The sequence below is a fragment of the Chrysochloris asiatica genome, unplaced genomic scaffold (assembly GCF_000296735.1).
Source record: "Chrysochloris asiatica unplaced genomic scaffold, ChrAsi1.0 scaffold00025, whole genome shotgun sequence".
In the NCBI taxonomy this organism is placed as follows: Eukaryota; Metazoa; Chordata; class Mammalia; order Afrosoricida; family Chrysochloridae; genus Chrysochloris; species Chrysochloris asiatica.
The window spans coordinates 16,043,770-16,051,510 of NW_006408543.1; the positions used below are offsets into that span (position 1 = coordinate 16,043,770).

Genomic DNA, 7,741 nt, shown 5'->3' on the forward strand with positions numbered 1-7,741 from the left:
CAGGTCACTGTCCAATGAGGGATGTATTTACCTGACTTGTGTCACTGTCCAATGAGGGACGCACTACCTGACCCAGGTCACTGTCCAATGAGGGACGCACTACCTGACCCGGGTCACTGATCAATGAGGGATGCACTGCCTGACCTAGGTCACTGTCCAATGAGGGACGCACTGCCTGACCCATGTCACTGATCAATGAGGGACACACTACCTGACCCGTGTCACTGACTCCTTGATATAAATTCCTCATTTGTCTACAGAGGTGTCTGTTGACCATTGTTAAATCACTCCCTGAGTCATGCGGACCCCATGCACAGAGAACAAGACACTGTCTGATTCTGCACCGTCCCCACGATCGGTTACATAGCGGACCACTGTAATCCATAGAATTCTCACTGGCTAACTTTTGAAAACGGATGGCCAAGTCTTTCTTCCTAGTCTGGTACTTCTGCTAAAATCTGTTGAGCATCCCAGCAACACGTAAGTCTCCACTGACAGGGCAGAGCAGTGGAGGTAGTGGGTGAGCCGCATGGACAGGAATCTCCAGAAGTCCACCACTGGACCACCACCCACCCCTGAGGTGGTTATGTGTCGTGGAGTCGGTTCCAACACACAGCAACCCTGAATAGAGTTTCCGAGGCTGTAAACCTTTACAGGAACAGACAGCCTCATCTTTCTCCCGTGGAACAGCTGCTAGTTTCGAACTGCTGACCTTGAGATTCACAGCCTGACTCGTAACCACTATGCTACCAGAGCCCCCTGAGGCAGCTCACTGAAATCAGTATTTCCCAATGTAGAGAGAGCCATCTGGGTTATTCTGCAGATCCCTGTGTCCTACCCACCCCGAGGACAGTGGTTCCTGGGATAGGGGCTGGGAATCAGCATTTAAACAATCTTACCTGCTGATTCTGATGTGGATGGTCCAGGGGTTCCACACTTAGAAAAGCTAGTGTGTTAAGTGTTGGGTTGCTAACCACAGAGTCAGTGGTTCAAACCCACCTGCTGCTCCAAGAGAAAGATGAGGCAGACCATTCCCATAAAGACTGACCGTCTCAGAAACCCTAAGGATAAGCGCTCCTTTGTTTCTGCAGGGTCTCTGTGAGTCAGAATTGACTCGATGGCAGTGGCGGGGAACTTAGATTGAATGTCAAACTCATACCCACATGGCTGCCCTGAGAAGCCTACTTGTAATCACAAAAATCAGTCCGTTCAAACCTTAAAAAGAACAAACACTTTCTCTGTGACAGGAACTGTTTTGAATACACCTACGAACTTGCTTCATCCTTCAATCATCGAATGATGTAAATGTGGTCAGGGATCACATTTACAGATGAGGAAAATGGGGCACTCTTCTTGTTGAACAGGACCTCCCTCCTAGGGCTGGCGTGATGATTGAAGGAGTGTGTATGTATACAGGAGCTGGCCTACGGAACACACTCTAACTGTTAGTCCGCTAGCCAACGTCACTCTCAGAAGGTAAAGAGGTGGAGCTGGTGTCCTTGTTCCTGACCCACCTGTAAATCACGAGTTCTACCCCGAAAGACTCTCTTCTCCTGTGACCTGGAGTCAGAGAGAATGAGGCCTCTGGCCCCTGAGGACCCATCTGCACTCTAGTAAGTAAACTCTCACCCGAGTCTAAACTTCACCTCTTTCCAGTCAGGGAGCAGTTGGAAGGCACCCCCATAGCTGTCCCCAGGACTGTGCCCTCCCCAGGCCGTCATGGGAGGATGACCTCCATTTCCTTTCATACAATCTCTTGTTTTCAAATGCTGGGTTCAGTTCTCTGCTGGCCTCAGCCTCACGTATCCTTCCTCCCTTGTGGTTAGCAGTCCAGTGTTTATCCTACAACGCCACACCAGGACTCCAGGAAGGTGAATCCTGTGTGGCACCTACTGTAGGACAAACACTAGACTGCTAACCACAAGGCTGGTGGTTCTGGAGGTTCAAATCCACCGGCCACTCCTCGGAATTCCTATACAGGGTCGCTATGAGTTGCGACCAACTCAAAGGCACTTAACAACAATAGCAACTAAATCTTAATGAGCAAACCACTGAGGATTATGTCCTAGCCAAGTTGCTACAAAACTCTAACTCTCACTCCCTGGATGTCTCCCTAGGTTGCCAGCCTTACCTGAGACCTTCTTCACCATGGCCCACAATCCAATGAGCTCACACCCAGCGTACAACTATTTCTAGCCTTTGTTCTGCTCAGACATCAACCCTGTCCTCCACCCATCACGGTCCACAAGCAGGAAGAAGAAGACAGGCGCTTGGGAAGGATCACCAGGTGTATTTCTTCTTGGGCTCAGAAAGCAGCCTCCTCCTCCCCTCCCGTCACCAGCTCTGTGACCCTGAGGAATCACGTGGCTTTCCTGAGTCTCAGTGCTCTGCTCTCTAAACAGGAGATGAAGATTTACCACCAGAGAGCCCCTATGCCCTGACTCCCGGTGTTAAGGAGTTACTGGGACTCTACCCAGCAGTAGTGACTGTGGATAAATCCCCCACTGCCCCACAGACAAACACCATTCTGTAGGCTCCCAGCCTCAGGCTCCACCTAGAACTGGGGTCGGTCCACCATACGCATATACTGGGAGGAAACACTAGGGATTTCATTGAGGCAGGAGTTGGGGAGGTGAAACTTACAAACCCTGGGCAAGAAGAGCCAAATGGAAGATACTAAACAACAGAGAGTGGTTCAGTGCACGGTAAGGAGCTAGAGTGAAAACAGCAGCTATTGGTCCCTGTTGTTATTAAGTGCTGTTGAGTCAGTTCTGACTCATAGTGATCCTGTATAGGGTTTCTGAGAGCAGCTGGTAGATTTGAACCGCTGAATCACTGACCTTTTGGTTCACGATCCCGTGTTTATCCTACAGTGCAGGAGTCTGCCTCATGTTTGGTCCCTAGCCACCTTCTATTCAGATCCCACAGAACAAGGGCAGTGAAAAAGAGAAACACCAATCCAAACAAGGCGGATTGGCATAGTAATGGCAGCCGCACTGTTATGCACAGGGCTGCTATGAGTTGGAATGGACTCCACTACACCTAATAATAACAACAATTCCCACGACAGCTCGAATGGTGGTATCAGTTACCACCAAGCTGGATCCACCTCAGGGTGACCCCGTGGGGCACCATCTTCACAAGTCCTACGAGGCAGGCACTGTTATCCTTTACAGGGACGTTCAAAGACACCCAAGTTCACTCAGACAGGAACTGCAGAGGCGAGGCGAGGCTCTGGCCCCACCAGCCCTCTGGCTTGTCTCTCACGCTCTCTCTCTGTTTTTGTTTTTAATTTTTAACTTTTCATTGTGAGCTGGGTGAAGTTTTACAGAGCAAGTCAGTTTTCCATTCGACCACTCACACACATTTTACTTCATGTCGCTAACATCCCCTATCCCGCTTCCTCGCTGTGTTTCCTGTTTCCATTCCTCCTGCTTTCCAAACCCTTCCTGTCTTGGGAACTTTGTCCAAATACTGCCCTTTGGATTTCTCATGGTTGACTTTATAGATCTCTTTACTGTTTGGCTGAAACTTGACTCACAGGAAATGAGTTCTGTTCCAGACCTGAAGGGTGACCAAGGGTCATAGTCTCAGGCTGGGGGAGCGGGGGTTACTGTTACCAATTTCTATCTAACTAGTAGAGCCCAGGTGTGGTGCTGTGGGTTAATGCACGGATGGCAAGGTTGGTTTGAACCACAAAGTCGGTGGTTCAAGCTCACCAGCTGTTCCTTGGAAGCCCTACACAGTTTCGCTGTGAGTCAGGACCCACTCGACAACACATAACAACAACAACGTATTTGATCAAACATTTAATTAATTCCAGGTGTGGTGCTCTGGGATCATGCACTGGACCGCAAGATTGGTTTGAACCACAAGGTGGCCGGTACAGACTCACCAGCTGCTCCTCAGAAACCTTATACAGGGTCTCCATGAGTTGGAACTGATTCAACGGCACTTAACAATAACAACAACAGATGGCTGGGACTGCAGTTGCCTTGGCAGAGTCAGACCAAATTATTTCGTGGGCCTTACGTGGCCTGTGGGCCAGACGTTCCCCACCCCTGCTCTATTGAGACACTTTTCCAAGTGGTCCGCAGTGGTAGCTGGGCACCATCTAGTTCGTCTGGTCTCAGGGTCTGTGTAATCAATTAGGGTCTGGCTTGTGTCTTGCCACCTGCTCCATGGTACCTTCTCCTTGGGAGCAGAGGTATCAACGAGGGTGAAGAGCTCCCCAGATTAGGCTCTGATGGGTGCTCGAATCTGAATACCCAGGACTCTTACCTGAATACGGCTGATAAGTTGCTTGCTATAAACTAGTTTGGGAGGCTGTGCAGGGAGAAAGTCTGAGTTGGGTTTGATCTGTCTAGCAGAGCCCTCTGATGCTTCCACTTCAGAGGGTTCTCTGTGAGCTGAGGCCAGGTCAGGGGTCTGCCTTGGCCCACTGTCCTTTGGAATAAGACAGTCTGCTCTCTGCTCCCCTATGGAGAGCTTTAGCTACTGAGTCACTGGGACCTTATTAGAAAGTGTCTACAGACAGCATCTAAAAACTGTATCACTATGTGAGACATTGCAGGAAAAAACGTAGGGCTGGAACTTCTGCAAACTATCCTAGATTATGGTAACCCCCCAGTGATTCAACCTGGCAGAGTGCAGCCGTGAGGGAAACGATGGTATTTTTGTGGTTGAGGGTACCACAGACCAGCTTTGCTGCTAACTGAAGCTGAAAACATTCTCAGCTGACGTCTCAAAGGGCAGATGAAAGTATGGACAGATGCCATCAATAGCATGTCTGCTATGTGGTCAGCATTCAAAAATTTCCTTCCTCAGGGCCCTACTCCCAGCTCTGAGGACAAGTGACCCAGAATCCCTTCTGTGTAGCATTCCAGCCCTCAACCTTTCATAGATGGCTTCATGGAAAGGCATGGCGCCATGACGGAGGAAGGCAACATGGTGGGGCGCAGGCACCTGAAGAAGGAAAGATGTTCTAGATAGCAGGTCTCGGGCCCGAAGGTGAGGATGAGCTCAGGTGAGCAGTGACAAGTGTGGGTGCCAGTGTCTCCTCCATCCACATTCAGGTCACTATCCTAGGGATACCTGGGCTGTTAGCTGATGGAAGCCTTTCATCATTCGGGCCCACGATGGAGGGCCCTCCAATGACCATTGCTCCTGGAAAGCCTTTCATGATTAACCAGGCCACCACCTAGCGTCCTCGCTCAACCTCCCTCGTCTACGGGAACAAGTATCACCGTAGTCTTACTGAGTTAGCAGGTGAGACAGCCTGTTCCTTCTCTTCCCTCTTTTCTCCTTTTGTTGGCTCCCCCAGTGCACAAGATTAGGAACCCTTAGCAGACGCAGCCTCTCCCCTAGTTGTACAAACTGCAGGTAGCATGCCCATGCTGAGGGTCTAGTCGTCTTTGAAGAGTTAGAAGCCTCCTCCCCCCGCCCCCCCCTCAACGCTGTCTCTCCAAAGCAACAGAGGGGTCATGGTAAGAGCACTGGGTTGGGGATCAGAACCCCTGATTTCCTAGTTTGGATCCTGATTTGCTCTGTGGGCCTTCGGGAAGTCTTTTCCCCTTCTGAGCTGCCTTTTTCCAGTCTTTATTGAGGACGGAGTAATGGTGGAGTAATTAAGCACTGGATTGAACCCCCAGCCACTCCATGGGAGAAAGATGTGAAAGTTTGCTTTCACAAAGATTTACAACCTTGGAAACCTGCTGGGGCAGGTCTCCTCTGTCTTACAGGGCTGCTATGAGTCAGAATTGAGTTGATTTGAAGTGAGGGAGGTAGGCTGCAGCATCCCAGGACTCAGTCTTCCTTCTGGAAGATTCTCATCTAGTATAGTGTCTCTGTGGTCTCTCCAAGCCCTCAAGAGGTTGGTATGAGGGTTAGTAACATGTGCAAATGTATGCAATCCCAGAGCTTGGTCTGAATGGCCACTGGGGCCTCTCCCTGTCTGCTTCAGCCAGTGTGGGTTTGGAAAGACCAATGGATTTTTGGGATGCCTGGACAGACATGTTACATAGACAAAGAAACATGTAGTCACTCCTGCCCAATTTCCTTCCAGAGAAATACATATGGCCCAAAGCTAAAGACACGACATATGGTTTTGTTTTTAACCATCCATTTTTGGTTTAGACAACCTAGAGCTGCTTGACTTCCCACTTCCCTTATTTTAAGATTATTTTCCAGCTGCTGGGACAGGAACTGATGTGGCTGGTTCTTCTGAGGCTGCAACTGCAGGAACGGCTTTGTTTGTGGAGGTCAGTGACCCAGTGGCCAGAGCCCAAGTGGGAGTGGATGGGCAAGTCCACAGCAAAGGGTCTCACGTTCCGGGTCCTGTCCTAACAGAACTCAGGAGTGGAGTGTGTGTATCTAGGTGTGTGTGTGTGTGTGTGTGTGTGTGTGTGTGTGTGTGTGTGCGTGAACCAGGGGAGTGGGTTGCGAGAAAGTCAAGATGCAAACCCTCAGAACCACTGAAGGCTGGAAGTAGAGGAAAGGTTACACAAAGTCCAAAGGCTGCCTCTATTTTACATCTGGGAAACACACTCACCTTTATTCTGTTCACTGACTGGATCCTTTCACTAGAATGGAAACACAATGAGGGCAGGATGTGACTCTGGTTTACTGCCACAATCCCAGTGTCTGTTGGTGTGTGCCAGAGAGTTGATTCTGACCCATAGTGCAGCTAGCTATAGGCCTGAGTAGAATTTTCTTATAGGGTTTCCTAGGTTGTAACCTTTATGGGATGGAGCCCTGGTGTGGCATTGTGGGTTAATGGGCCAGACTATAAAGCTGTTTGAACTGCAAGGTCAGTGGTTCAAGCTCACCAGCTGCTCCTTGGAAATACTATATAGGGTTGCTGTGGGTCGGTACCAACTCGATGGCATGTCACAACAACACCTTTGTTGGGGAATCCTGGTGTGCTGCTGTAGGATAAGCACTTGTATCTAGCAGTTCCAATCTACCAGCTGCTCCTTGGAGAACCTCTACAGCGTTGCTGTGAGTTGCAACTGACTCAATGGTACTCAACAACAACAGTCTTTATGGGAGCAGATCTCTAGGTCTTTTCTCCCATGAAGCTGTCTGTGGATTTGAACTACCAACCTTCCGGTTATTAGCTGAGTGCTTAGCCATTGCATCACCAGAACTTCTTGACATTCATGTTTTTTAAAAGCCTTTGAAGGTAGCCAGTAGTGGGCTCAGCTCATGATCCACCACATAGAAACCGTGTTGCTCAGGGTTGATCCCTTATGACTCCGGAGTTGTGCTTTCTCATTTATAAACTAGAGAGACTGCCTCTGGTTCTGCAAGGTTGTTGGGAAGATGAGACATGGTGGAAGTAAGCACACACACACACCTGGAGTGACCAGTGGCTCTGCCTTTCGCTGGCTGCAACACCTTGACATGACCCTTCAGGGAAAGCCTTTGCCAAGAGAACTGAGCAGAACTGGTACTTCTTGGGCTCACCCATGGGGAGAGGCTCATTTAGCCACTGCTGCTCTCTGCCCCTCCAAAGACCAGGAGCCAGCTACCTAGCTGGCCCACATGCCAACTTAGGTAGGGGATTCTGCAACTCTTGATGGTCCAGAAGTAGGCCCCTGCTACATAAAGCAATCTTATTTAGAGTTCCTTTCATTTAAAAAACACCTTTTGTTGTTGTTGTTGTCAGGTGCCATCGAGTCGGAACCGACTCATAGCGACCCCATGCACAGCAGAACGAAACAATGCTCGATCCTGGGCC

General features: G+C 49.7%; 1 protein-coding gene across 1 annotated transcript in view; it reads right to left on the reverse strand.

The window, feature by feature from the left end:
• RIN3 (Ras and Rab interactor 3) overlaps window positions 1–7,741 on the reverse strand; it is a 117,510-nt gene that overhangs the window by 103,473 nt on the left and 6,296 nt on the right. The window lies entirely within an intron of this gene.